This window comes from Eulemur rufifrons, chromosome 6, assembly GCF_041146395.1.
Source record: "Eulemur rufifrons isolate Redbay chromosome 6, OSU_ERuf_1, whole genome shotgun sequence".
In the NCBI taxonomy this organism is placed as follows: Eukaryota; Metazoa; Chordata; class Mammalia; order Primates; family Lemuridae; genus Eulemur; species Eulemur rufifrons.
Window position 1 is genome coordinate 27,596,637 of NC_090988.1, and position 27,506 is coordinate 27,624,142.

Here is a 27,506-nt window from a genome sequence, read left to right on the forward strand (position 1 = left end):
TTCCCCCCTAGCATCATATTCTTGTAGGGATAGATCTGCCTTAAGAATAGTTTACATTTGGTATTGCCTTTATATTTCTATACTAAGTGTACTGTTATTTTTCAATGCTTTTCTGTTTGGTAAAAAATTTTCAAAATATTTTTAAAAAGTTATGCATTCTGTTTTTAAAGAAAAAAGAAAAGAATTCTTGACTCTTTCAATGATTGGTTGGTCTCAACCTCAGCAAACCTGAAACTTCACTTTCCCATGTGTTTTGGGGAAAAAGTCATCTTTATCATACCTCATTGCTTTCATTCTTCCATTTCTCCTTTGAAATTAGTGACTGTTGCACCTTTGAAAAAGATCAAGAGGGTGTGGGCTGAGAATCATGATGAGATTGTCTCATGACCTGCTTAAGTGAACAGACAGTCCAAGGATCAGGTGGCAGAGCAAGCCGAAAAGTGGTCAACTGTCCATGTGCGCCAGGAAAGTACCATCTAATCTTGCCAGTAAATCCTCTTGGTTCCACCTTCAAAATACATCTGGAAACTTCTCAGTAGCCTCACTGCCACTGTCCTGGACTAAATTCTATCACCTCTCACCTGAATCATTGCAAGAGTCTCCTAAGAGCTCTTCTTGTTTTGGCCATGAACTCCTTTCAGTCTGTCCTCATCACAGTGATCATACTGATCATGTTCATCTGAAAGTCCTAGTATGCTGCACCTCTGCTCGAAACCCTCCAATACCTTTCCATGTCAGTCAGGGAAAAAGAAAAATCCTTACAATGTCATTTTTCCTCACGTCTTTTACTTCTTGGATTGCTTCTCCTTTTCTTGGCTCCTTGCTTACTCTATTCTAGTCAAACTGGCTTCATTGCCAGTCCTCAGTCAGGGAAACTATACTCTCTCCTCAGGGCTTTCACATGCTGTTCCCTTTATCTTGAATACTTTTCTCCAGAAAACCACATGACCCCCTCAATCTCTTTCAGGTTTCACTTGAATGGTAACTTCTTAATGAGATCTTTTCTGAAAATCTCATTTAAAAGAATGAAATTCAAAACAATTTAAAAAACCCACTTATCTCTCCAGTGCTTAGTACATAGTAGGCATTCAATAAATATTAATTTAATGTATAAAGGACAGTTGTTTGTGCCCCTCTTAGCTGGGACATTCTCAGTTGCCAGTGCCAGGAATCTCTTCTAAGATACCTCTAGCTTCTCTTGGGGAGAATGAGATTACCTGTTTAGAGCTGAGGGTTGAAAATCCAGAACTGGATTGAGATCTCAGTGTGACTGTGGACTCAAGGGCTCTATAGTATTTGGAACAACAGCAACAACAACAACAACAACAAAAAAAAATAGAGGAGCCTACTTAGATTTGCCAAAATCTGATTTAACAAATCAGGATGACAAAAAAATACATAAAATCTTATAACTGCCATCTATATCTGCATAATTTGTAAAAGAAAACATTTTCATTCTAAAGAAGTAGAAAAGACATAATTTTAGAATGAAAAGCATTTCTTCAAATTGAAAAAATTAGCTTCACAGAAAACTCTCCACACTATCCTCATTTTCTCCTCTGCCAACTCTGGAAGGTGGATCAGTCATCAACCTGGGCACTGGACTCCAGTCCTGCTGTGAAGGAGTCCCTGCCACACAGGCAGAGCTGTCTTTTTCAGCCCACAAGGCCACAGATAGCACAGTCTTGATTTTGTCATCAAAAATCAAAACAAAGGGTTTACAAAAAAGTGCCAAGGATAAGATATTGGATGTAGAAACAAGGGTGAAAATATTTTTAAAAGACTTCAGAACCTCTCTTGGGGAAACCCACTCTATACTCTGTCTTCAGTTCAAGTGACTAAATGTTGACTTACTTTACCTGTGAGAAAGCATATCAGAGAGAAATGGGGTCTAAAGAGAAACCATTAAAATATATACAGGAATGTTAATCATCTGAATTATGCCATGGAGCAAACTGGATGCTTCAAGAAGGCTGAAAAGGAATTCAAATTTGCAGGACATCTTAAAAAATAAGTAGCATTTTTAATACAAGCTGACTTGTTTGCTTGCTTTTTGATCTTTCCTTAAGTTGTGGAGGGCAAGAGTTCTTTTTTCAAGGATTTAGGAGGGTTGATTAGGAAAAGGTCTACAAAGGTAAGGAAAGGTCAAAACCCCTTGGTTAATAATAGATGAAAAGGGACAATTTGTGAAACCACAGGGACACTAAAATGGAGAAGCAATTTACTTTCCATTTTTAAAAATGAGATTGTAGCTATCTAAAAAATGCACAATTCTCACGATGTTTTGGGTCAGTGAGATGTTTGTACTATTTTAAGTTTAATAAAAAGTTAAACTTTAAGAGGGAATTCTTAAATTGCTTGAGAGCCTCTTCAAAACAATTTTGGAGAATCTTATAATACAGTAAAGAAACTGCATTGTTCAAACCTTCTGAGTCCATGGGAAATGGCACTCTGCCACCAATATTATACAGCACAACAGGGTGCATTCTAAAATGCCGCACACACATGCTGCAGGTATATTTGGACACTTCTGTCAAAATAAATCATTTTGTGTTCCCCTACCATATTATATTGATTAAGTTTCCATGAGTTATGCTGTCAATTTTGAGGAACACTCTTGAAATTCTAAACAAAAATAATGTACTTGGAGAGCACTTATTACTGGTTCATTCAGTGCAGAAGAATAAATACGTTTTGGTGCCATTATGACCTGCTTTGTTGTGTGCAGTAAATTGGTTGTTGAAGATTTTTAAATAGCATCAATGAGAAAAGGCTTGTGTCCAAGAGTTTATAATGGCAGAAAATTTCAGTTCAACTTATGAAAAGAAAAATTTATTGCCTAAAAAAAAAGTGAATAAAAGTCCTCAAGGATTTTAACCTACTATTCAGAAGAAATAAGAATCATTTGAAATATGCTAATGTTATTTATTGTAACCTGTCAGCTATTAGTCAAGTTGTTTTAAAACATATAATTTCTTTTTTGTAATAACAACATAAATAATCTAAAAGACCTAGTTATTGCCGACTTAACTCATTCAACATTTGCAAAAAATTTAGATAAGGTAGGCTCAGATATACTTTTCCCTTACCTACAAATAAATTTTGTAAGAAAATAATATTCATAAAATAACTTAGGAAACATTTATTATGGTTAAAAATATACTTTAACATGTCTTTATAATATGAGGGTAATTATGATATTCTGGTTAGAAATATACTTGTGTAACATTTCGGTACACTATAGTTTGGATATGGTTTGTCTGTCCTGACCAAATCTCATATTGAAATTTGATCTCCAGTGGTAGAAATAGGGCCTAATGGGAGTATTTGGGTCATGGAGGTGGATGCCTCATGAATGGATTAATGCCCTTCCTGGGAGGGGATTGAGTGAGTTCTCACTCTGTTGGTGCCATAAGAACTGGTAGTTAAAAAGAGCCTGGCACCTCCCCCTGTATTTATTGCTTCCTTTCTCGCCCTGTGATCTCTGTACATGCTGGCTTCTCTTCACCTTTTACCATGAGTGGAGGTCACCTCAGGTCCTTATCAGGTGCAGATGTTCCAATCTTGAACTTTCCAGCCATCCAGAATAGTGAGCCAAATAAACTTTTTTTACTGTATAAATTACCTAGCATCAGGTCTTTTATAGCAACACAAGATGAACTAAGACACTGTATAAGACAATAATTACAAATAATTCTTATGTATATTATGAAAAACTCCTAAGTAATTCTATTCTCTCACAACTGTTGGTCAACAGCATATTATTGAATATGCTTATTTTATGGAAATTACTATTTCTGTTAAAGTGTTCTATAATTCTGATTTATGCCTACTTCATATTAGTGCATTTGGATGTAACAGAAAGAAGCCTATCTCCATTATATTTATTAGACTTTCAGTACCTAATATTTCAAAAAAATATTTAAATTTTTTTAAACATTTAAAATTAACAAAGCTAATAATATATTCATTTATAAAAACTCATTTGTCCATATACCTTGGAATACAGGGGATGGAAGGAGTTATGATTATTCACATTTCACAAGTAGAGAAGCTGATTATAGGAATTAAGTATCAACTGTTATTAATGAACTAGAAATAGAACTAAGTGTGTAATTTGGGTTCCTTATTTTCAATCCTTAGTCCATTAATTCTCAGAAATTATTGATTGTGCTTACATAAGATTTTGATAAAGCCTCACACACAAATGTTTTACTCTTTCAAGGAAGAATGACATTCCATTTTATAGAAAAATAAAGTGAGATAGAAATTAAATGACCTAAAAAAGGTAAAAAAGAAAGTCATTATCAGAATGGCAATGTGAACTGAGAGAATATTATTTCCTTGGTACTCATTCTTTCAGTAAATATTCATCGAATGCCTTTCAGTGATTTAGACATAAGCGTCTAAACTGGCCCAAGCCCATGAACAGCTCACACTGTATGAAGAGAAGCAGTATCCTACTCAATAGGAAGAAAGATGACATACATAAATAAATTCCATACAAGGTGGAAAGTAGTAGATGTAATTGGAGAACTCCAGATATACTACTATGACAGTACAACAACAATATCCTCTCTCATTTTCTAGAGTTAGCAGAAACTGCCATATAATGTATGTCTTCATAACATCAGAAAGGAAGGGAACGCAGCAGAGGGCAGGCTAGAGGGGCTGGCCCTGTACATCGATCGGGCAGGACAAAGGCCCTGTCTTGTCTAAATGGGTTGAAGGCAATGAAGACACCAAGGAAGCAGACGAAATAGAGCAGAGTGGCAAGAACCAGAAGAGTTCCTGCAGAAGACAGCTATGTTAGGAAGGAGCTCGAATGCCAGTTTCAAGGAGTGGTCAAGTTTCAGGGTTGTGTCATTAGTCAACATGCTGTGACAAATGCTGCCCCAGGAGAGAGGCAGCATCTTCTTCAGTCCAGCAGGTCTTTGATTTGACTTAAGAGGCAGCACTCCTGCTTCAGGCAGATTAGAGACTCCTTTACGGGGTCTCAGCTCTTCTGCGTCTGTTTAGCCATTATCGCCCACTTTGTTGCGCTTAGAAAAATTGGTTACTGAAGATTTTAACTAGCATCAATGAGAATAGGCTTGTGTCCAAGAGTTTATAATGGCAGAAAATTTTGGTTCAATCTATTAATATAAAAGGAAAAATTGATTGCCTAAAAAAATAAATAAAAGTCCCCAGGGATTTTTAACCCACTATTCAAAGGAAATAAGAGTCATCTGAAATATATTAATATTCTGTGTCATAACTTGTCAAATACTAGTCAAATTGTTTTAAAACATATAATTTGCTTAGATAATTCTGCAGGGCCAGAACTAGAATCTGCAGTCAGGCATTTTATCTGGGAGCCTTGAGAGTATAAGGTACACAACTATTAATATAAAGCAGTGGGCTAGGTCTGTAAGCCCCAAAGCAGAAGAAACCCCATTACTTTATACAGAATTAAACAGGCCTGTGGTCCTATGTAGGCACATGTGCTGCATTATAATGAAGAAAAGGCTGATGTTACTGCTTGATTTGCAGGAATGGAACTTCCAGGTTTTAATTTAAAACTTAAAACATTTTAACCTACAAAAAGAGAACCATAATTATTTGATTATGTGATTTTATCTTTATTAGAAAATAATGCTAGTGTTAAATACTTCATTTTTACCTTTATCTTCTTTTACTGAGCATTGTAATCAGCTTTTTATCAAAGTTTAATTTATTTTAATGATCAGAACCTTAGTATGAATTTGAAAATTGCCAGAAATAGGTCAATAATTTTGAAACTAATCTAAATAAAGTGCCTTCAAATGAGAGGAGCAGAGTGGGTTTTATCTCTCTAGTCCCATTATGAGTGTATTGGAAAGATAAGTGATTGTAATAGAAACAGAATTAATCATTCTGTCATGTTTTCTCACCTAGCAGTGCAAGTCACAAGAATAGCTGTTTGGTAATTGCAATATGCCAACACAAATTTTCAATATTTTTGATGTAATTAAACAATAAGAGCAATAAATATCATGATAGAACTTTAAAAATCATGCAAAATTCAGGAATTCCTGATTTAAAAAAATTATTTTCACATTGGGAGAACCCAATGTAATCACTGATGCCTTACTGCGTTCTACACAGTGCTTCTCCTTTACCTTCTGATTTCGAAATCTACTCTCTCTCTTTCTGTACTCATCTCAGCTTCAGCAGTTGGCTCTGCTATTCTGCTTCACTGAGAAGACAGAGAATATCTGGAAATATTCACCATTTTTACTTTTAGCACCACTGAACATTTGAATCCACTCTGTGCTCCTTATCCTTTCTTCAAGGGAAGGAGCACAGTGTGCCTCCTTTTTTCCTACTGCCAATGTCTTCAGCTAGGGTCTTGGATCCAGCACCTGAAGACTCCATGTGGTTCTGAGATGTTTATGGGAACATCCTCACTAGTAGGAAGCACTAATTTTAAGTATGCCACTGGAATCCTCCTGCTGCTAGTTCAAGAGTACTATGGGAATGTTTGGAGTGTGGATTATCATACACATAAAATATAAAATCAAAGCCATCAGTATTCCTAGTAACGTACACACATATAATAAATTCATCCTTGCACATCATTTAAGACTATTTCTCAAGGTGTGACTTTTAGATAACCCACATCAGAATCACCTAGTGCGCCTATTGAAGAAGAACATCCCCGGGCTCTACACCAGACCTACTGAATCAGAACCTCTGGGTGTGGGACTCACAAGCTCCCCATGTGATTATTATGGAAAACAAGGCTGCAGAATCATTGACTTAATGTGATGACAGAGATAGTATTGCTTATGAGTGCTCTGAGATTGAAGCCTAAGGTGAAGAAATGTGTCCGTAATAGAAGGAAGAAGATCTATCAAGGCACGGAAGAAACAGAGTATACAGAAGGCGGAATAAACAGAGTATACAGAGGGCAGATGGTCTGATGGAGAGGACTATTGGAACTCCAACTATCAGCTAGTCTGTGCTCCCTCATCACTGTATTGCCTAGTGATAATTCACAGTTGAATGGCTAAAACCTTTGAATAAGCAACCCCTAAATGAAAACGTCTCTATAGACAGCCTTTACATTGAAATTACTTAATCCAATTTGGTCCCAATATTAATCCCCACCGCAGCCTCCCAGGCAAGATAAGTGAGTCAAATAGAGCAAGTCTGCATCCAGCACTTTTTGTCCCTCCCCTCCCTCTTCTGTGTTCTGGGTCTGACAGGAGAGAGGAGAGAGGAAAATAGTAAAATTGATATTTTAAGAGCCCCATCCTACTTTGACTACTTACTGTCCCTTTCTACAAGCCTATTTCTACCAGCTTAGAGGCCTTAACTCTTTACTTGAGAAAAGCTAAGGAAGCAATTGGTAAATTGAAATTTTATTAATTCACAATACTTTTTCTTATTGCATTTATCCCCTTCTCCATGATGTTCCAAATCTTCCTCTTTTATTGGCTCTTAGCTTCTACCCTAAGCATATTAAGACTCTTCATCATGATAAACTTTGTTTTATTTTTTTCCCCTTCTTATCTGCTAGATTCATTTTCTTGCAACCCACTTTATTTCTAGCCCCCATTTTAATTACACCACCCTCTCTAATGTCACCAATGGTCTATGCTTTTCCAAAATACTTTCACTGCTTTTCATGTTGATTAAAAGCCATAATATATATCACCTGGGACTCCCACTAGCCAAACTGCTAATGAATCACAAGATTTAGTGAGATAATCATTTAATAAAAGCCCATGGCTTTGCAGATCTTTACTTGGATGTACAAAGCTGCATTTCATCACCATTTGACTATGCCCACAATTTGCATTCACAGTTTAATTTATTTATTATAATATAAAGAGGATGAAAAAGGAAAACCAGGGCATTATATAGTTTAAATACAAATCACATCACATACAGTTACCTTTTCACATCTTGATCTTTGTACAATTTATAATATAGTGTTCCACTACATATTAGTGAAGCTATGCCGTGCAATGGTTATATCCCTCATGTATAAGTCAAATTTTGTATATTCAATTGTAAAATATTTTAACTCATGAAGAAAATTCTCTATGTAAATGTTGACAATATAAGGAATCTCTTTTGCTTTGTTTTGCTCAATTTTTAAAATGATTAAATATAAAATTTAATAACAAAATTAAATAAAATATTAAGTTATTAAATAAACAATAAAGGACATGGAATTAAAAAAACACAATAAACATTTCTAGAAAGTAGGCTTACTTTGTATTTTATAACAAAATATAGTAATCAAAGTCTTAATTATCCCCTGATCTTATACATATATTGATTGAAACTCTTGAATCAAATACACTATACTAATGAACTATATTTACTAGGGTGATGTTAAAATCCATTGCAGACTATTTGCAGCAGGCTGACATTTAAACAGTCAGCTTAAATAGGTTTTCTCTTTGTTGGTACATCCACTTGCTGCAGGCATGCTCAAGGCCTAGATGTCTGCTTGAACCCACAGGGAACTGAACTTATCGGCTCATGGCACACAGCATGGTGGCTAAAACAGGACTTTATGTAGCAGGACAGCAATACTTACATCTGAAAGCATCTTTAAATAGCTCTATGTTCCATTGCATATTTCTAGGTAAAAGCCACATTTTCCATAACTTCTTTGTTTCACTTAAGACCTTTTCTGTCCTCTTATCCTTAAAATGCCAGTATGCTTCCCACAGAGAACACTGGCATTGCTCTCCCAAAATGCACTTCATTAGTAGCGTCAAAGTGTAGCAGGATGCCACCAAGTCATACTCTGTTTAGTGAGGCTGTATTTTATTAGCATGGAATGATCAGGGCTTTGTAAGGTGTGTGGTCAGATGTATGGACAGCATGTGACGGATAATTTCAGCTCCAAGCCCTATCTGCCCTTAAATACTTTTCTATTGATCTTCCATTATACTTGCACAGATTAATTTACCATATTAATAATTATTATCTTGAATAATTTTGATATTAAAAAGTGATAAAATAGCATTAACAGAACTCTGGTAATAGGGGACTTTCTGAACTCCACTGGATAAAGATTTAAAGGATAGTATGCAGTTTCCTGTTTAAGTTTTTTTTTCCCAGAATTTTACAGGGGTCCACACGTTTTGGTTACATCATTTGCCTTTGTACAGTTTGAGTCAAAGTTATAAGTGTGTCCTTCATCCAGCTAGTGTGCACTGTACCGGTTAGGTGTGAATTTTCCCATCCCTCCTCCCCACTCCTACCTACTTGATTTCCCTTGAGTTTTACTTCCATATGTGCACGTAAGTATTGATTGATTAGTTCCAATTCAGTATTGAGCACATACGGTGTTTGTTTTTCCATTCTTGTGATACTTCACTGAGAATAATGGTCTCCAGTTCCATCCAGGTTGTTACAAAAGATACTAGATCACCATTTTTATTTTTTATGGCTGAGTAGTGATCCATGGTATACATATACCACATTTTATTAATCACATAATGCATCATACAACTTAGATGAAATTGTATTTGTTTACTTTCAATTAATCATATTCTTTATCAGAATGATAAATTTTGTGAAAATAGATTTACAGTATTGATAAGATACAGAATAAAGTCTTGTAACAAGTTAAAAAAAGATGAAAGAATTGAGATATGGAATAGGGGTATCTCTGTCTATATATCTATATTTATTTTAGTGTGGAGACATAAAGACAACTTCTGGAACAGTGTCAGCTCCTCTGGCCCTCCTCTCAATTTATTTAATTATGATTTACTCTCAGCTGTTCCTACTGACACATCATAATGGTGTACTTCTAAAGTCATGGAAATTAACACACTTTATTATAACTATCCTTTATATTACCTGTCTTGATACAATCCATATAATCAACAAACGAATTAGCTTTTAGAATGGAAAGGCATAGTAAAATGATTGTTGATGAACATGGATTCCATTACAATAAACAATTTAGACTGAGCCAGGAATTGTGGCTATAGCAAAGTAATATGAATATGATAAATATTGACCATGTAAAAATAATAAAGTAACAAAGTTGAAAGATGGTTGGGAAGAACATGTAAGGCCTCTATATTCCACATCTTTGACATCACATCACCAATCTGCACCTTTTAAAATAGAAATATGTAGCTAAGACAAAACCAAAAACAACTATTATGACCCAAGCCTCAATATTGTTCAAAGTATTTTTCTTTCTTTTTTTTCTTATCAACCAGTTCTAACTTTATTATTTTTATTTTTTATTATTATTTTTTTTAAATTCAGCTCATCATGGGGGTACAAAAGTTCAGGTTATATATATTGCCCATGCCCTCCCATCCCCCTGAGTCATCTTGTGAGAAGTAATATCTTTCAGAGAAATTTGTTTAAAGTTCATCAATTCCTTAAGCTTTTTTCCCTAATTTTCTTTTCTTCTAATGAATTCAAGTAGAATAATTATTCCTTGCATGTATTCAAAATAGCTTTATTATTTGAACTCAACTTTGGAAAATTATTTCCATTCTACCATCTACATCTATATGTATCTTCCATTATATTTGCACAGATTATCAGGTTAATAACCATTATATTGAATATTTAGATGTTACAAAGAGATGGAAGGATTGAGATATGGAATAGGGGTATGTTTATATATACATATGGGGGAAGAGAGGGAGAGGGAGAGAGACCTAAATAATGTTCACTAAATATTAACTGGTTATTTATGGACAATAACCCTATTATTTAACTCAAGAATCTTACATAGTGTCTAACACCTGGTAAACATCCAGCAAGTATCTGTTGTTAGAGTGATGAGGAAACTCTGTTTAGAAATACACAATGAAGAAGTGAAAGTCTTTAAAGTACAAAAAAGGGAGTAGTGAAAGAGGGAGTTGCTGAAAGATGTGGAAATTTGAAGGAAAGTGTATTGTTAAACTGTAAAGAATCATGTTTTATAATTATGGCTTAAATTATAAATTTAAAGCTGAAAAAAATGATATATTTCTATCAATAAGAAAAAACATGTTCAATGTCCTAGTTGTAAGCTTTGTTCAACAGTATTATTAAAGGCAGAAATTATCAATTACCTTTCTTCACTGCATGGGACAAAGTAACATATACTATGGAATTGATGCTCCAGAAAGAGGGGGAATAGAATACACAGTCCCCAAAATGCAGAAGGACAGGTGTCAGCCACCCTCAAGTCCCAGCTCCTGCCACATCTTTTCTGCTAAAACTGATAACTGTAAGACAGAAAACTCCCAATTTAGATAACCCAGATATCTGCATGGCCGAATGAAAAGTCAAGACTTGATCCTTAATGTAATCAAGCGGCTTAGCGGAAACAGAACTGAATTGGGAGTCAGAGGACAGTTCTACTTTGGAATAATCACTTCTCTCAGCTTCAGTTTGCTCATCTGTAAAATGAAGATACTAATACCTGCCCTGCATACTTCAGAAGGTTGCGGTAGAGAACAAATTAGATAAAGTAAGTGAACATGCTCTGTAAACTGTAGAGCACTACACAAGGCAAACTTACCATTATTTAAGGTCATCCTTGATGCTCCACAGCAGGGAGAAAGTGGGAACAAGAAAGCAGCTTCGCCATCAATTAACACCTTGTCTCTGGGGAGACCCTCAGAGAGCTTGTGTAAAGACAGTGATAGAAAGTTAATCACCCCTGTTTCAAGCAGAGACCTTTACCTTCCTTTTAAGGTAACAGCTTTTGCTGCTCTGTCTCATTCCAGCAGATACACGTCAAGTTGCTGCAGCTTTCTGACTGCTCTTTCTCTGAATGCTTCACTGTCTCATACATTCCAGGGTTATGATTTCAGACTCTTCCTCTTTTGCCCAAATCCATTTTCTTTGGATGACCTCATCTGTTTCCCTGCCTTACCTGGCTCCACAGTAACATTTCCACTCTCCATCGCACACCTAGATCTGGATGGTACACAGGCCGCTCAGGCCCAGCATGTCCAAAATGGAATTCATTGTCTTGCCTACTACATGTACTTCTTCTGGTTTTACATCACGATTTATGCAGTACCCTAACTTGGAAACTATAGAACCACAACTCTGCCATTCATACAGTGGCGTCTCAGAATGGAACCGATGCTACACAGAGCAAATCTGTAGAGCTGAGCACCGCAGCCCTTCTGGCAGCTGCCAAACTTGCCCCATTATTTCAATAGCTACTGATTCCTTGATTTTCTACAACAGAGAAGACTCTGTAGACAATCCTCCATTTATCAGAGGCACGTGCTTTAACACTCATGACATCTTATATAATGGTTCTACCTTTAGTTGATAAGTGCAGGGGCAAAATTCTGAGTGTGGATTGTGACATGTGAAAATTATAACACAGGAAGGTTTTTTTGTATTCTTTAAAATGCACATGTTAACATTGTATACTAATGAGTGTGTGTCTGTGTGTGTTTATTAGAAAGTATCCAAAGATAGCCCCCAACAATCTTCTCTCCTCATATACTCATGTTAACCTTGACATCAAGAGGTGGAGATATTTCCCTTCTTCTTGATCTGTGCTGGCCTAGCATCTAGTCTTGGCCAATGAGATGTTACTGAGGGAGATGCAACTGGAGATTTGCTAAGTGGTTGCACACTGGGATTTGTCCTTTGAAACACTCCTTCTTGGAACCTAGATGTCATGCTTTGAGAAAGTCACAGAAGGAAAAAAAAAAGGCATGTTGATTAATAGACCCAGCTGAGATCCCAACTGATAGCTAGTACCAACTTGCCAGGCATGGGAATGAGCCACCTTGGACGTTCTAGCCCAGTCAGATCTTCATGTGACTATAGCTCCAGCCAAATCACAAGAGCAGAACTGCTCAGCTGAGTCAAGCATCACAAAAAGTCCTTAGAAATAATAGATGCTTTTTTTAAAGTCACTAAGTTGGTGGTGATTGACAGGTAAGTAAAAAAGTGTGTTTGTGTGTGTGTATGTGTGTGTGTATGTTTGTGTGTATGTGAGTGTGTATTTATATAATTCACCTCTTTTAGGAGCCTAAGCTTAAGGCAGAGAAGACTGTTAGTTAAAAGTACTATGTACTCTTTTGATTGAGATAGTTTTCAAAATAATTCTCTGTAATAGTCAATAAAGCTACCTGTTAAAGCAGTGGGGTATATAACAGAAAAGAGAAGGAGAAGGCTCCAGAGATGAGGCAAAGAGGGCCCTGACTCTGGGTGGAAAATGTGGTCAATGGATCTCATACCCCAGGCTTCTGCCTGTTCTCTTATATGTCATACCTCTGTTCCAATTGAGTAGATAAAACTTCAAGAAAGTGAATATAACCTATGATTGAGAAGCTTCAAACACATTTTTTACTTTGACATTCCATACGTGGAGCCCCTACAATGTGCTCCCCTGTCTATAATACCAGAAAGCCTGAGATTTAGCTTATCATCTATAGGGCTAGTGCCATCATCAACTCTATGGGCGCTATGAGCCAGCTAGCAGAGAGAGTTTGCCTTTCTCCTCCCAAGGCCTAATCTCATGTGGAGCCTCCAGATTTTATCCAAATAGCCTTCAGACAAAACATTATGTATTTAATAAACTTAAATACATTTTAGTTGACATTTTGGAATCCAAACGCAACTCAATTCCCATTTCCACTTTCACTATTTTAGTTCATATCCTCATCATCTTCAAGACTAAACCACTATACTAGTTTCTTAAATAGTCACCTGTTTATGGTTTCTATTTCCTTCTATCCGTATTCCATACTGTCAGTGATATTTCTAAAACATGAACCTGTCACCTCATTGCCCAGCTAGGAAACCCACTAGTGAAATTCTCAGCATGCAGAATGATGTAATTGTCAAGAGCACTGGAAGACTGGATGTCAGGCTAGGGGGTTTGGTTTTTATGCAGCATGCTGTAAGGAATCAAAGCAGCATTTAAAAAATGTCCTCTCAACTCTCTTAATATCAGATTCATTAATCGATTTTGATTCTAACCAGGTCTACCACTTTGTTAGTTTTAGTTTACAGCAATGAAAATAATTTTCTGCAGTCTTCTTTTTCATACTTTTCCACCTCTCTTCTGCACTCATTTTCATTCTCCAATTCAGACTCACATTCACATTTCTCCCCAACTCAGCCCTCCCTATGCTCATCTCTCCTTGAGTCTATAACTTTAAACTTACATACGGGTAAAATAGCTTTCTGCTTCTGTCTCTATAATTTCTATCATCTACAGAAAGTAGAACCAATCCTAGTAGATCACATCAATCTCTCTCTTTTCTTTAAACCTCTCCCTAAACAGATATCAGCACCTCTGTTAGTATATGCTGGCATGGTGTGGGGAATACGTCTTCTTACAGCTGGGTCACTTTTAAGTGGTTCCTCTGGCATTAGGACTAACTCTCTGTGGGTAGTTGATCATGTTTCAGTTTAAACTGCCTGGCAAATTCCCTTTATTTTCCACAAACACGATTGCAAGGGCTGTTCCTGGAAGCTGGCAGTCCTTGGTACTTTTGTCACTGGCAGATAAGGGTCGTAATTAAAATCATTCCACAGCCATTCGCAAGGATGAAGTCTCCTCAATTTGTGGCAGATTGGCTGAGTAAGAAGATTAAATATTAGGAGACATTTCTTTTCTTGGCTCTCGGTAACTGCTGCTAAAGACCTAGTCATCGCTCTTGCATCGCCAGAAGTCAAGGTATCAGCTCAGAAGGGACTTGATATTTTAGTTTTTCAGCTTAGACATGTCCTCAGTCAAGTCTCTCTCTACCTTACTGATTAAAGCATCTTCTATATATTACTAAATTGTAACTAGCCTCATTATTGTCATCTATAAAAGGATTATAATAGTATCTCCTGAGAATTAGAGATTATCAGTCTGTGTGTGTGTGTGTGTGTGTGTTAATCACTTGATACAGCACACAATAAATAGCAACTATTTATGCTTATAATACTAGGTGACTCTATGACTTTTGCCTGTTGTAGGTGTGTCTGGGAATACTGAGAACTCTCTCTCTCCTCCCCATTCTCAAGTCTCCAATTTGTAATATCAGCAAGCCATTATCTATGGTAAGGCTGAAAACCGTTCCTGAACATTTGGAGTGCTTTAAGTAGCAGCATATACGGAATCTCATGTCAAAAATTGCACCTTGGGATACCTCATGGAACAAGAGGTAGTCCTCAAAGACATAAGACTATGATGCTTTCAGATGGACCATTCCTCCAGAATTGTGTTACAGTCCTTTGAAAATTTTGTTACACCGTGTATGAAAAATCAGATCATGGGGCACAGCAAAATTGAAAACCTGAAAGCCTGATATTCTTTTTATGAAAACACTGGAATTTGTTTCACCAATCTTTCATCTTCTGGAAAGTCTGCTGACTGGCAAAATGTCATGTTTAAATTTGTCCTCATTTTGCATTGTGACTGGGAAGTACAAGCTTTCTTAAAAATGATTTTCATCCATTTTGGTAACTTTAGATAATAATATCCTGCAATAGCTGTCTCAGGTAGGAACTGCCAACACTGCTTAGGCAGCATTTCCAACATATGGAATTATCTGGGTACATACCACATACAGGGTCAGTGATGGCTACTGTGCCAATGACAGTTTCTCATGCATAAGAAATATATGCTTTGGCTATGTCATTTGTCCACCTTCAAAAATCCTTCTGGGTTCAGCATGAATATAGTGGCTCTTATACAGAAGGAAACAGCTTGGGAGATTTTATTTTCCCTCTACAAATGCCCAGAGGCAGTAGTTCAGTTAAAAAACAAATTAAATTTTGTAGAGGAGAAACAGTAATATGTTAGAAATATTCAGAGTTGTTCCCCTTCACTTGTATTTAAAAATGGCTAAACTGATCTAATTCACATTTGTGATGTCACTTGTCAGGTTGGAATAAGATCTGGTGGACCTTATCTTTAATGGCTAAATATAGTGTGGCAATAGAAATTCTATTGAAAAAGCTACATGTTCCAGTGTTAGTGTCTTAACAAAGCACTGCATGTAAAAAGTGTTTGCCACATGGTCTTTTAATATTATGCACTAAAATCCTTCTTTACAACAGAAACATACCAAGTTGCTTGGCAGAATCTAATTTATTATTTAATCCCCATGTACATAAGAAAGCAAATTTAGTTAATGCTCTATTGATTGAAATAGAAATTATTGATTTAAAAATATTTATACAGTACAATAAAATGTAAGGAGACTTAATGCATATTTTCCCTTTTAGTATTCCTACTATTTTCTCTTCTATTCTTTTGATGATGAAAATCATAAAATAATCAGTGGTGGTACTACATAGCTGTATTTCTTCTCTACCTCTGTAGCACTGATGAATGGAAGAAAATTTCAACAGGCTTTTTTTTAGCTCTCATTATCTTTTTCTTTTATGAGAGACACTGGCCCCAGAATAGCCACACTATTCTCTTCTCTATAATCCTCTGACTGTAAAATAAAATTATAGAACATTTTGGTAAACCCATGAGATCACACATACTCTATAAAGATATACAACTATTATGTACCCATAATTAAAAATTTAAAAAAATTAAAACAAGGAAAATTTATTTTAAGATAAGTTACTTTAACATGAGAAGATTTTCTAAGTAGAAATTCAGGTTATTTCTCCAGTTTACTTTTTTGCTTCTAAATATTTTCTATTCTGCTTAATAGTAATCAGTTAGATATATAATTTAACAATTACCACTAAAACAATGTCATTGATTTTGGTATCTTGTCACATATAATGAATATTATTTTACTACAAAAATATTTCATGAATTGTCAGTTTGAGTGAATATTTTTGGAATCTATTCAGATTTCAAGTAGACACTTTGGAATTACCCAACCCTGAAAACCATTTATACTTCATATTGTGTTTTAAAATGAGAGCCGGGAAAACTTGTTAGCTTGTAGGTTGGGTAAAATCTTAGATCTATCACAATTCTTGACAATTTTGGCAATGCAGTTGGAATGCTGGATGAGGAAGGATGGAAGTCTCAAGGTTAACAGGATTTGAACACAATCCATAGCAAAGATGTTGATTGAATTGTATGGTCAACTAGATAATAAATAGTCCTTCACTTTATTGCCTGTTAATGAGAAGGAATTGGGGCAGTGTTTGTTGACCAAGTAACGGGAAATAGATTCAAAGACAGCTTCCCAAATAGTGCCCTGGTTGTTTTTAACTCTGTGCTGGTCAGGGGACTTCCTTGCCAATTTTGTGTTCAGTCTCAGGTCTGCCCAATTGTAACAAGTATTACTAAGATTCCTTCTTTGTGGGTCGAGGTTTTCCCCTTCTCAGACAACAGTTCCAGAGTTGTGTGCCTTCACTGAGTGAGAAAGGAGAGAAATATGTGACTACTGTAGCCAGAAACCAAATGAATTGTAAGAACTTAGTCTGATTTGCTTGGGAGATGAGAGAAGCAGGCAATGTTCATTAAGCAAGAATGTCAACAGCAAGGCCATCTATGGGCTCAGGCCCTTTTCCAATCTATCACGATGAACCTACATCCTTTCAGAGAAGACAATGAAAGATCTAAGAGTTTCTTTTGCAGTCAGTGTTGGCTGCTCTAAGGAAGCTTTGGCCCTCCTGAATAGATTTCCCTGAGACAGAGAAATTCTAATTGGAAGCCAAAGATGAGGGATTACCTAGTTTTTAGGCTCTTACTGCCCTGGGTTTGGTTTATCATGCAGATTCAGGTGTCCCACCGGAGAAGGAAAAATTGACCCAAAGAAGCCTAGAAGTCTAGTGGCAGTACAACTTGAAGAGGAAAGTGAATGAGATGTTTTTGTTTATTGGCACAGGGCTCTTTCTCCCTCCAAGCCCTCTCCCCAATCCACATCCCTGCCTTCCCACGCTACTCCAGCTCCAGCTGCTGTAAGGAGAAAGATGTTTAGGGTAGAACTGAGGTTGGCCTGTCCTCAAGAGAAACTGAAGGCTATATACATATGTCTGAGTATTCTGGGAAAGGAAGAGACTCAAACTTTTATAACTCTGTTGGATAAGGTGCCCCAATCTCAGGTGGTCCTTCTTGGGAGAGAGGACTTCCAAATTCAACTGATGGGATTTGGATGGAGTTCACTGTGGAAAGGGAAGCTAAAATGACCTTGTGAGTCAGGCCCTTTGGACAAATTCAATGTACTATTTTTGTGGTTTCCACTGCAGAATATAAAATTGGTCCTTTATGCCTGTACTATGAATGTTCATAAATGCCAAAAAGGGATTCCCCAATTGAGAAGTGCCACAAATAGAGAAGTGCTAGTATCTTTAGTGCCCCACAGTCCTAATGACCCTTTGAGCTAAATGTCTCTGTGACTGATGATTTTGCCAGTTGGATCCTCTGGCAAAAGGAGGCAGTCTCTTTCCAGACTTTGTCACTGTGACACAGATATCAGGTACATGCTTTTATAAAGCAGCTATTAGCTTGCTACTGGCTTCATGTTGAAACTGAATGTCTGATGCATGGAAGCCTTCTGCCTGTTTGGTCTGATATTTCCATTTTGGGGTGAGTCAACCTGGATTCAATGCCTTACAAGGAAGGTAGAAGGCCCAGCAAGCCTCAATCATTAGATAGAAATTACATATTCAAGAATGTAGCTGACCTGGACCCAGCAGCATCTCAGCTTTAGGTAAAAGGGTGGCACTCCACTGCCTGAACCAAATCCCCGGCTCAGTGAGATCCCAGTTCACAGCAGGTCCCTGAAATGCCTGCACCTGGTTCAGTGATGGTCCAGATAACCTGAAACCGAGTGATGTCGACTGGACTGCTGCAGCTGCACTCATGCAGTGTCAACCTTGTAGAATCACAAAATGCAGTGGTCACTGCTCAGCGGGCAGAACTCAAGGCTGTTCTCATAGTTTTGGCCAAGAATTGCCCTGATGAAGCTTGTTATATTTTTATTGACTCTTGGGTAATTGCCAATGGCCTAGCATTTTGGTCTGACACTTGGAAAAACTATAGACCGGAAGATTAATGATACTCCCTTTGAGACCATGAGTAGTGGAAACAGATTGTGGCTGCTGATTGAAGTCTCTGGGTCGCTCAGTGGGCTCAGTGACTAACAGTGGGGAAGAGACCATTCTCTGATGAGACTGACTGGAATCAAGGTCTGCTTGAGCCTGCACCACCTGGATGCCACCACTGCTTCCTGGAAGCATCAGCATACTGGCCATGGCAACGCATCCCCCATCGTAGACTGGGTACAAAGTACAAAGCATCAAGTGCTTAAGGAATCTCCAGCTGTAGATCATGTATAACTCTGATGACTGTGGAGATCTCTCCAAAATGAGGCTACCTTTGGTGTTTTGGGAGACCTTCATGGAGGGATAACTGACTTGTTATTTATGCATACTCTGTGAGGTAATTATTAACTCCAGGGAAAACAAAACACTGTTCAAGTATAATCATGGCTTAACTATGAATATTCAGTCATAGAAATGAAAACATCAAATGTTTTGGTGGAACTATATTGTGAAGATGAGGGAAGTGAAATATGTATGTGAGTGTGTTTTGTGACAGTAGAACAAGCTGTTGAAGTGCTAACCCCCCTTCATCCATAGTAGGAAGCCATTACCTATTGTCCAATAAAAATTTTAAGAAATGGTATAAAGTGCTATTTAAGAATACCAGAAGAAACAACTAAAACAGCTGAAAGAGATTGCTTTTGGGGAATGAGAATTGGGATGCGTGAGGGTGGAACTATGTGGTTTGTTTTTAAGCCTAGCTAAACTGTTTGACTTTTAAAATTATATGCATGATGTATTGGTCTGCCAGGGCTACCACAACAAAATCGCACAACCTAGGTGGCCTAAGAGCAGAGATTTATTTTCTCATAGTTCTGGAAACTAGAAGTCCAAGATCAAGGTGTCAGCAGGTGTGGTTTCTTCTGAAACTGTTCTCCTTGGCTAACAGATGGCCACTTTCTCTCTGTGTCCTCACACAGTCTTTCCTCCATGCACACACGCTACTGCACATTCAAATTTCCCCTTTTTATAGGGACACCAGTCAGACTGGATTAGGGTCCACTCTAATGGCTTCATTTGAACTTAATCCCACCTTTAAAGGCTTATTTCCAAATAATCACATTCTGAGACTAGGGCTGGAGGTTAGGGCTTCTACTTATGAATTCTTGGGGGACATAATTCAGCCCATAAAACATGTATTGATTAAAATAATAAAAAATCCTATCTCAAAAACGTTCTTCAGATTTAAACCACGTAGAGTTTAATATTTATCTGGATCTTCAAACTCCACTGTCAGTTCCAATTGCAACATCCATAGATCTTATTATACTTTGTCCATTATGCCAAGGTAACATTTCATTTTAGATTTACTTATCATGTTTCAAGCAAGACAGTGGTAGCCACAGTATCTTGGGAGAATGCCACACTTGCTATTTTCATCAGTTATTTCTCCTCAATCCTGCAAAATGTGCTTTCCACAACCTGCTTTCCTGAGTTCACATCAGCAGTTCTTCAAGCTTTTCCATGGTGGTTGTTTTTTTCTTTTTTCCCCTCTCATTTATTTATTAGTTTCTCGTTTTGGACTTTTCTTTATGACTTAGTACCTTATTTTTTCCACAAGAACCCAACCACCGAATTCTTGCCTGTTCTTGGAGAAGAAATTGGATGTTTAAGACAAGAGAAGAAAAAAGAAATCCACCTCTATGGTCTGTAAATAGTTGCTTCTGTAATTCAAGCTGTGCTCCATATATCAAAACCAGCTATGCGGTTAAATCTGCTGGGAGACATACATGAATCTGTCAACAAATATTGTGATTCCAAATGAAGTTTTGTAAGCAGTGATAAGAATCCTGCATTCTCTCACTGCATTTGAGAAGATCCTGACAGAAATCCTGAACAAGACTAATGGGGAAATATGAAATAGGATTGAACTGACAGAGAGTTAATACATTGCCTGGCACCACTATCATTCTAAAATAACAGAAAACATTGGGAAGAGACTGTAAATACATACTGAAAAATACAGAGTACTTAGAACGCTAGGGAAGAAGAAATGTACAGAAGCATCAATTATATTAAAGATAGTAGAAAGGGAATAACCAACAAAATATATTTATTCAACATTTACATTCTATTCAGTTCTTGCAAATAATTTCTAAATACTGTACACTCCAATAAGAAAATCAGTTTTTTAAACATATACTTTTGTTGGCTAACAAACATATGAAAAAATGCTCAACATCCCTAATCATCAGAGAAATGCAAATCAAAACCACAATGAGATATCACTTAACCCCAGTGAGAATGGCCTTTATCAAAAAAACCCAAAACAACACATGTTGGCGTGGATGTGGAGAGACAGGAACACTCATACACTGCTGGTGGGACTGCAAACTAGTGCAACCCCTGTGGAAAGCATTATGGAGGTATCTTAAACAGATTCAAGTAGACCTGCCATTCGACTCAGCAATCCCATTATTGGGCATATACCCAAAGGAAAAAAGGTCATTCTGTAACAAAGACACATGTACCTGAATGTTTATAGCAGCACAATTCACAATAGCAAAGATGTGGAAACAACCCAAATGCCCATCAATACATGATTGGATTAGTAAGCTGTGGTATATGTATACCATGGAATATTACTCAGCTATAAGGAATAATGAAGATACGACATCTCTATGGTTCTCCTGGAGAGAGTTGGAACCCATTATATTAAGTGAAGTATCCCAAGAATGGAAAAACAAGCATCACATGTACTCACCAGAAAATTGGTTTCCCTGAACATCACCTAAATACACATCTGGGAACGACACCAATCAGATATCAGACTGAGGTGGGGGGTGGGGGAGGGGATGGGTGTATGCCTACCAATGAGTGCATTGCGCACCCTTTGGGGAATGGTAACGCTTGAAGGTGCTGACTCGGGAAGGGGGGGTGGGGAAGGGAGGGATATATACCTACATGATGGGTGCAACGCGCACTATCTGGGGAACAGACACGCCTGGAGCTCTGACTTGGGGAGAAAGGCGGTACATGGGCAACGTATGTAACCTGCAATTCTGTATCCCCCATAACAATAAGATAAAAAAAAAAAAACAAAAACAAATAAAAAAAAATATATACTTTTGTGACATATTAATCTCATCTTCTTTTTCCAGATGGTTTCACTCTCTTCATTGGCATGATATTATTACTATGTTAAGAAGATATTAAATTAAGACATATCACAAGGGTTATTAAATTCTAGTTCACCATACTTTATTTTAATTAATTACTTGATTACCCAAACACAACATTTAAGTAAGCTTACAGGAATATATAATTAAAGAAGAACATGAACAACTATGGTAAAGGAAAATTTGAGTAGGAAACTGAATGCATTTCTCAAGCATCCTACTGCCTGGCAGACTATTGTGCTAAATGTTACAGACATGAAAAGGTGTCCAAAACATGTTTTCTTTTAAGAGTTTACAACTTACTTGGTGACACTGACCTCCAGAAACATGAGCATTTATAGAAAGTATCTAACTTTCCTTTATTTGCAAATAATTCTGCAAAATCAAACCAAAAGAAAACAGAAAGGGCAATAAACTTCAGGTTCTTTTACTCATAGACTCACTCTGCTTTCCTTTGGGGTAGGTATTGGGCAGCACTCCCAGCAATGCCTTCTGGCTGGCTTTTAAACTTTATCTTGGTTATTATTGCATATCAGTTATGAAATTATATTTATATTATTTGTCAAGTACGTTGTTACTCTGAAAAAAGGAAGATGCTACAGGAGTTAAAATAAAATTATGTCTACAAAAGGATGGCCTGGCTTAAAGCTAAGCATTTCAGTTCCACTTAGGCTTTAGGTATTACTGTCTCTTTGTAATGCAAATTGTTATGCAGCACCAGGATTTTCCTCGTTCTGGGAACCTTCATGGTGAGCACAGCTGAGACTGGTTCATCTGCAATATTCAACAGTTCTGCTGCATTATGTGGCTACCTCAGAGCAGCACTGAAATCAGCCTGATTCTGTGTAATATGTTAAGTCATGGTTTGCACCAGCCACTGGCCTAACGGGGTGTGTGTGTGTGTGTGTGTGTGCGTGTGTGTATAAAGAATTTTTTAGCATAAATTTTATGGAGAAATTATGAATAAGAAATGAAATTTGTCCAGTCTCAGTGGCTCATGCCTGTAATCCTAACACTCTGGGAGGCTGAGGCAGGACGACTGCTTGAGGTCAGTAGTTTGAGACCAACCTGAGCAAGAGTGAGACTCATCTCTGCTAAAAATAGAAAAAATTAGCTGGGCATGGTTGTGCATGCCTGTATGTAGTCCCATCTACTCTGGAGGCTGAGGCAGGAGGATCACTTGAGCTAAGGAGTTGCAGTGAGCTAGGCTGACACCACAGCACTCTAGCCCGGGTGACAGAGCAAGACTCTATCTCAAAAAAAAAAAAAAAAAAAAGGAAGAAATTTACAGAATTCAAATTATTAGACCCCTCCCACAATTTCTTCAGAAGGAGTGATATTGCCAAAATCAAATTTCCTCAATATAAAATATTACATAGTTCAAATTTCGACTTTTTCCTTTGTTTTTCTAGCATATCATTTTCTGATAACATGTTCTAAAGTACAACTTTTGAGTCTTTCATCTCACCATTTTATTAAGTGTTGAGACCAAGTGAGCTCTCAGTTTTGGATCTTCTAAATATTCAGTGAAATTTCAAATTTAACAGAAGGTATGAGATTGAAGAAGAGGAGTGACTAGTGCTGTAAATGGAGAACCAATTAAAACACAGCAACAATATCAAAACCTAATGAAAGTCCAGGCCTCATATACTATAATGAAGTCTTCCCTTCTTTCTTCTGTCCTTAACAGCCTGCTGACCAATTTCTGGGTTGGAGAATAGGATAAAGATTGCATATGGCACATGTAAATCAGCAAAAGCTACATTTCAGAATTGTGGGGTCTAAGTAAAATTTCCAGTGCCTTCATCTGTTGTTCCTTAAAGGGCTGTTACATTTATGACCTTGTCTCTAAGCATTTTAAAATCCAGTGAGATTGACAGATTGCTACAGACTATTAATTACCTACAAACACAAAATTAGAGATAAATGGAATAGTAAATAATAGGATAGCGAAATGAACAGAAAAAGGTTCTGACTAGGTAGGTGAGAAGCTTCATGGAGTTTGGAGCATTTGACTTGGCAGCTGAAGGATGAGGATTTTCACGTAGGAAAAATGGCAGAAAACTCATTTCAGGTTGAGAGAACACTGCATATGAAAATTGCCCACCCAGTGTGATGCCTGGCATGGAGGAGCCAGTCAATAAATACATTTTGCTCCCTCTGACCAAAGACAAAGTGCGTCCATGCCTGGCATGACAGAGGAGGGGTTAGTTGAAGAGCGTGGCTGGAATGGACAGTGTGTGAAGGAATGATGGAAAGAGACAAGATGCCACAAGGGAAAAAGTTGTGTTTTGAATCCAAAAATGGGTTCCTTGTGTGATCTTACTCTCTGAGACTGAGTTTCCTTATTTGTGACAATGGGGATTGTTTCAGTTTCCTAAGAAACTGTGGTAACAAAGTACCACAAATTAGATAGTTTAAAACAACATAAATTTATTGCCTCATAGTTCTGGAGGCTAGAAGTCCAAAATCAAGGTGTCTGCAGAGCCACGCTTCCTCTGAAGCCCCAGGGAATCCTGCCTTACCCCTTCCTAGCTTCTGGAGGTTTGCTGGCAATCTTTGGTGTTTCTTGGCTAGGAGCTGCATAGCTCTAATCTATGCCTTTGTCATCATAGGGTGTTCTCCCTGTGTGTCTTGCTTTTCACATAGGCACCTTATATAAGGACACTGGTCATACTGGGGTAGGGGGTCCACCCTATTCCAGTATGGCTTCATCATAACTAACCACATCTGCAGTGACCCTGTATTCAAATAAAGTCATGTTTGGAGGTACTGGGGGTTAGGAGTTCAAGATATCTTTTTTTGGGGAGACACAATTCAAGCCACAGCAAGAATAGTAGTATCTACTTATTTCATTGTATTGTTGAGAGGTGCAAATATAATAATGTACAATAATGTATGCATGTTATAAAATACAAATTTTCATGCAATTTCATCTACCTTTACCCCTTACCCATGAGGGGTTCAGGTGCTCATAGCCCCCTAGACTACACACCCCTTAGAAAGGAAAGAACCTCCCATAAATGTTATATTTGAAATATGAATATGTAATATAATTATTCCTCAACTGAATTTGTGGGACATGATCAATGATACCAATATTGTATTTTTCAGTAAGGGTGTATGATTTTCTGGTTCCTTGTAAAGATGCAATTAATGAGAGTTAAAATTAATAGAGCACATGCTTTGTGCTGAGCACTGTGATGAGTGATTTATTGAGAATTGTCAGCAACATAGGCCCATGATCATTCTTATTATAACAGATGAGGAGACTGAGGTACAGAGATGTTAAATGCCTTGCACAAGGTCACATAATAGTAAGAGGGAGAGCCAGGATCCAAAATCAGAGAGTATGGTTTTAGACTACAGGTTCTCAAATTCTGCCCTACATGTCTCTCAAATAGAGCATGCACATAAATAAGTAAAGGATAGAGCCATTTCCATTTTTCTACCCTTAGTCGCCCTAGTTCTTCTTGAAATCATAAATGTTTCACCATGCCTCAAAGGCCAGATTATATACTAAAATAAACTGACAGTGTCCAAACTCAACTGCTTTTTAGGTCCTTAATCCATGCACCTCGGAAAGATGATGAGAAAAATTTTTTCCATTGTCCTGATTTCTTTGTCTAAAATGCACGGGCATGAAATTTAACCTAATTCATATGGCTTGACTTTGTTATACAAACATAAAAATTAAATTGAAACCAAGGGAAGAGATTAGATTTAAAACACATGACTTCTAAAATCTCGTATCAAACTTGTAGCAATTTCCAGAGGTCTATATGAAATGCATGTCAGCATCAGAGAGGAAAGGTTACTTACGCCTGGCTATTAGCTGACCCCTTCTGTGCCCACCTTTTCTGGTATGCTGCTTGCCCTTTGGCCATTCAGTTCCCATTATACCCTCTCCAGTGTGTGTGAAGAGACGATGCCAGCACGTGAAAGTTGTATTTGTCATGTAATTGCTCTTGGCAGGCATTTTGTGCTCTGAGGTGACTAAAGCTTTGCTCAGAGGACGTTTGTGAACATTCTGAGAATGTTATCCATCTGAACTATCTCTGTAGCTGTTATTACATGTAATAAAATGTTAATTGATTATTTGGAGAAAAATAACATCGCAAACGAGGAAGGTGCAGATTAGCTCTTTACCTGTAGGTATTAGCAATTATAATGGATGGAATTATCACCAGCCAGACATGTAGGTTATTGCTGTGCGGTAGGTTACCCAGGCCACTCTCTGAATGTGAGAAAATGTGACTGTGAAGTTGCATTCATCTCTCCCTCGAGTAATAGACCTGCTTGTCCAACTCTTTGCAGGACATTTCCATAGGAGGGTAGGTAGCACAGGCAAGTTCTAACTCATTAGGCTCCAAACCAGACATCCCCTTTTTCTAACTACCCCTTGGGACTCTATGCATTTTGAGGATCTTCTGGGTCTGTTCTCCATACCTGCAGTTTGCTATCTAATCTGTGAAAAATATTTACCTATTTTATTTTGCTCATTTTTTCCGACTCATTCTGTATTTTTAGCAATGTTGATTTTTTCTTTTCCTTCTAATTCCATCTTTATTTCTGTTTTTTTTTTTCTTGCACTACTTTCCTAAACCCTGTTTTGGAGCACTTTTATCTCTGCTTTGTGCTCTTGACTTTATAGAGGTGCTTGCATCATTAAATTAAAATGATTGCTATACTTTGTATTGGATTCAATTTTTTGGTGCATGTTCTTTGACTGTTTTTCACCATTCCTTCCCATTTCTCTCCTCCCTGTACCCTTTTGCTTAGTAATTTTGAAGAAGGCTAGTTTTTCTGAGGTAGCTATTTGTAGGCATTATGTACTGGAGAGGGGTGGGTGGACCATGTTTTAATAATGTGGTTCTTCACTTACACTAGACTATTAGAAATGTCTTTCTTTTGTTAAACTGCAAGATTAATTAGGAGGCACAGGTAGGTAAGAAACTTAATATAACTTAATAATTATTTTTTCTGTAATATATTAAAAATATAAATTTATAAGAATCCACTGAATTTATAGAAAGTATTGGTAATTATTTTAAAAGTGGAATTTAATCTATTATTTAAAAACATTACTATGGATTTTTAAAAACTTAAAATATTCTCTTTTTACATGGCAATGTTTGGAAATATATGATATACCTGACACATCTTGCTCATAGTTGTAAATGGAATAAAAAATGAACATAAAATATTTTTAAAATTATTACTTTCACGGCCGGGCGCGGTGGCTCACGCCTGTAATCCTAGCACTCTGGGAGGCCGAGGTGGGCGGATCGTTTGAGCTCAGGAGTTCGAGACCAGCCTGAGCAAGAGCGAGACCCCATCTCTACTAAAAATAGAAAGAAATCATATGGACAGCTAAAAATATAT

The 27,506-nt window shown here is 37.2% G+C and overlaps 1 protein-coding gene across 5 annotated transcripts in view; it reads right to left on the bottom strand.

The window, feature by feature from the left end:
* GRIA4 (glutamate ionotropic receptor AMPA type subunit 4) overlaps positions 1 to 27,506 on the bottom strand; it is a 353,850-nt gene that overhangs the window by 128,809 nt on the left and 197,535 nt on the right. The gene's annotated exons all lie outside the window — the stretch shown is intronic.